Consider the following 4372-nt stretch of genomic DNA (forward strand, 5'->3'; position numbering starts at 1 on the left):
GGTGTTTGTAAAAGTGTGCCGGTCCCATGGAGAGTTGGGCAGGAACATACCCGCCCTGTGGCAGTTTTAAAGGACGAAGAGAGGATTCTCCGTGATCCTAATCGGCGCCATATCCGTGCGTGGGAGTTGGTGGATGTGTGCTAACGACTAGGCCGCCTCACCGTCTACTGGGGGGTATACATGGACATGGCCGTGACCGCCATCCAGGCAACGTCTTGCCGACGTCTTGCCGAGATACGGTGAGTCAAACCTCCGCCGAGGTACCCGTCTATCTGAGGTAAAGGAATTAACGGCAAATACAAAGCTATGTCGTCGGAAGCTGCAGAGCATACCTCGACTCACACATTTGAAAAGAAACGACATTACGAAGATAATTATATCGGGGTCAGTGCCGCAGGTAGATCCCTCGTTTCTCCGCGGCGGCTCCGCAGACAAGGTGTTAATCGGCATACTTACCTGGCAGAGATAGCACAGTGATCATGCCGGCTGTCCGTCCAGAGCGACAGGAGGTTTTTTAACTATTTTCTTTCTTTTTTTTCTGTCTCTCTTGTCTAGTTTTCACTCCTTTTTGATTTTGTTATACCCCAATTAAAAACGGGCTGTCCGTCCAGAGCGAGGGTTGGCCATTGCACACCCGGCCAGCTTGACCTTTGCGATTACCCCAAATGCGGGTAACTCGGCTGCGTAATTTATGATAGTGGGGGTCTGCGTCCGCGCTAACCCCCGCCCAAACAATCCAAAAGCAGGTTGCACCCACATCAACCCACTAGCCTCTCAAGCGGACAGCGCGCGTGCTTCCCAGGCGGCTACCGCGCTACGCGTTGGACAGGGCGAATGGCGATAGCACGCGTTCCAGTCACTTTCCTTTGCCCCAGGTGCAGTTGTTCTTGGAATGCCATGCCTGGAACAGTTACATCACAGAGGGACAGATGCGTTCCACAACAACGCCGGCGTTCTACAATATCACCAGTGCTGATTCATAGTTGACGGGAACTTGTGTATGTTTGACTGCAAACATACATTAGCTACGTTGCCTCCCCGTTGCGCAGATCACTCCGCATGCACTTAGCCTCTTTACCGAAATTCACGGTCAGGCATGTGCTTCGATTTCAATTTCTCCTCGACAAAGAAACGAGGTGTTTGTAAAAGTGTGCCGGTCCCATGGAGAGTTGGGCAGGAACATACCCGCCCTGTGGCAGTTTTAAAGGACGAAGAGAGGATTCTCCGTGATTTTAATCGGCGCTATATCCGTGCGTGGGAGTTGGTGGATGTGTGCTAACGACTAGGCCGCCTCACCGTCTACTGGGGGGTATACATGGACATGGCCGTGACCGCCATCCAGGCAACGTCTTGCCGACGTCTTGCCGAGATACGGTGAGTCAAACCTCCGCCGAGGTACCCGTCTATCTGAGGTAAAGGAATTAACGGCAAATACAAAGCTATGTCGTCGGAAGCTGCAGAGCATACCTCGACTCACACATTTGAAAAGAAACGACATTACGAAGATAATTATATTGGGGTCAGTGCCGCAGGTAGATCCCTCGTTTCTCCGCGGCGGCTCCGCAGACAAGGTGTTAATCGGCATACTTACCTGGCAGAGATGGCACAGTGATCATGCCGGCTGTCCGTCCAGAGCGAGGGTTGGCCATTGCACACCCGGCCAGCTTGACCTTTGCGATTACCCCAAATGCGGGTAACTCGGCTGCGTAATTTATGATAGTGGGGGTCTGCGTCCGCGCTAACCCCCGCCCAAACAATCCAAAAGCAGGTTGCACCCACATCAACCCACTAGCCTCTCAAGCGGACAGCGCGCGTGCTCCCCAGGCGGCTACCGCGCTACGCGTTGGACAGGGCGAATGGCGATAGCACGCGTTTCAGTCACTTTCCTTTGCCCCAGGTGCAGTTGTTCTTGGAACGCCATGCCTGGAACAGTTACATCACAGAGGGACAGATGCGTTCCACAACAACGCCGGCGTTCTACAATATCACCAGTGCTGATTCATAGTTGACGGGAACTTGTGTATGTTTGACTGCAAACATACATTAGCTACGTTGCCTCCCCGTTGCGCAGATCACTCCGCATGCACTTAGCCTCTTTACCGAAATTCACGGTCAGGCATGTGCTTCGATTTCAATTTCTCCTCGACAAAGAAACGAGGTGTGCCGGTCCCATGGAGAGTTGGGCAGGAACATACCCGCCCTGTGGCAGTTTTAAAGGACGAAGAGAGGATTCTCCGTGATTTTAATCGGCGCTATATCTATGGTCTCCCACAATGCTTTTTGTGCGCATGGCCCGCATTGCCTATTTTCTGTCGAGTTATAAAGAATTTTTACCATGTTATAAAGAATTTTTCTACCATCTTGTCAGTTATGAGGTCTGCCAGGTAGGAAGACTTGTGATGTGCATTGTTTGTTGTATGATTAAAAATCATCAGTGCAAACTTATGTCTTGAGCATGTACACCCCCCTAGCTCAATTTTAAAACGGTCGATTGAGCACCACGCTACGTGTGAGGTATAGGTATTTAAAAACAGAGACATTTGATGTAAACACGGTCTCTCTCTGTGTCTCAAAATGGCACACGAAGACACTCGACATTGGCGGGAGGAGTACAAAGCGAAAATAACCAGGAAAATTCGTCCCCACCCTACCAAAACATGTACAATTTGGATCGGGCAAGTTATCAGAAAGTCTACTGTTAACTATGGTTTCATTCAGGTTTCGTGGTTTCCTGGCAAAGTGTTACGGGCCAGAACCAAATTGCACGTTCACCGCATTGCCTATATGGCGTGGACTGGGAACTTGGACATTGCAACTCTCGATGTCTCTCATCTGTGCCACAATTCCCTTTGTGTAAATCCAGACCACCTGAACCCAGAACCACACAGGGTCAACAACAGCCGTCAGCGGTGCAGTTTCAAGCGGGAGTGTGTGGGGCATGGCGGACAGTATCCTGCCTGCATTTTTGAGGGCTAACATCAACTAAAGGTAAAAAGATGCCATTGTGCTTCTGTTTAGTTGGCTTTTTCAGATTTCAATCATTGATAGTTACGTTCATTGGATCCCTAGTTTCCCACACATGATTTATAGGTTTATTAGCACACTATTCCTTCTCCACCCATTTCTGATATTAGCTGTCAATATTGAACATTAAAACCCAACATGTCTGATATCATTTCATATGCTGCTTTCTCAAGAACATGGAGGGATGGTCAGTATTGGCAGACACCAAGGTCATCTGCACCCAAAGGAAGCCTTCTCCCTTTCACATTGTCTGAGTGTATTGTACGATTTTGCCTCTGGACAGCTTGAGTTTTAATGAAAAGACTACTTGTCAAAACATACATCAATCTGATCTTCATTATCAACATCATCCATCATATTTATTGTGCTCTTTCAAATATTTGCATGTTCTACTCTGGCTCCATTCTCTTGCCTACACGTACCTTAGTAGTACTTTTAGTAAGTTACTAGTACCAGTCTACCCACCTAGGTACTAGTATCAGGTGTATGTACATGTACTTATCATAATTTTCCAAGATTTCACAATTTGTACAATGTCTTGTACAATGTCAAATGTGCCTATTTCAAGGGGCAAAGTATCCCTTAGTGGCACATTGGCTCTTGCTGAGGATCAGAATCCAGCAAATACTGCTAGCGTTCTCCAATGGTGATTTAGTGTATGCACAGTTTAAATTAAAGTCTGCAATTTTCTGTTTTGTTCCGTACTTGATTTAATTGTGGGTAAATAAAATATGTATCTTAGACAATATACTTCAATATTCATTTCTTAGAAGTCCTCATAATACTGTGGACACATATAGATATGCATGTATCATGTGTTAAACAGTATCATTAGTTTGTTCATGATGTTTTTGTGCTGTTTTTGGACAGTTTACAGCTAAGTGTATTCATCTGTATGTTGACAGGAAGGTAAACTTTCGTAAACAAAATACACAGCACATGTAGCAGTTTAGCACTCCGTCTACTGGGGGGTATACATGGACATGGCCGTGACCGCCATCCAGGCAACGTCTTGCCGACGTCTTGCCGAGATACGGTGAGTCAAACCTCCGCCGAGGTACCCGTCTATCTGAGGTAAAGGAATTAACGGCAAATACAAAGCTATGTCGTCGGAAGCTGCAGAGCATACCTCGACTCACACATTTGAAAAGAAACGACATTACGAAGATAATTATATCGGGGTCAGTGCCGCAGGTAGATCCCTCGTTTCTCCGCGGCGGCTCCGCAGACAAGGTGTTAATCGGCATACTTACCTGGCAGAGATGGCACAGTGATCATGCCGGCTGTCCGTCCAGAGCGAGGGTTGGCCATTGCACACCCGGCCAGCTTGACCTTTGCGATTACCCCA

General features: G+C 47.8%; 1 protein-coding gene across 1 annotated transcript in view; it reads right to left on the minus strand.

Moving 5' to 3' along the window:
- Window positions 1-2995: 2995 nt before the first annotated feature.
- The window catches only part of LOC109469334 (UPF0390 protein zgc136864-like), a 2515-nt gene continuing 1138 nt past the window's right edge, over window positions 2996-4372 (minus strand). The window contains exon 4 of the transcript XR_002140184.1: window positions 2996-3965. The gene's annotated coding sequence lies outside the window, so the exon portion shown is untranslated. The remainder of the gene's footprint in view (window positions 3966-4372) is intronic.

Source organism: Branchiostoma belcheri, unplaced genomic scaffold (genome assembly GCF_001625305.1).
Source record: "Branchiostoma belcheri isolate BF01 breed outbred unplaced genomic scaffold, Haploidv18h27 scaffold20, whole genome shotgun sequence".
Classification (NCBI taxonomy): domain Eukaryota; kingdom Metazoa; phylum Chordata; class Leptocardii; order Amphioxiformes; family Branchiostomatidae; genus Branchiostoma; species Branchiostoma belcheri.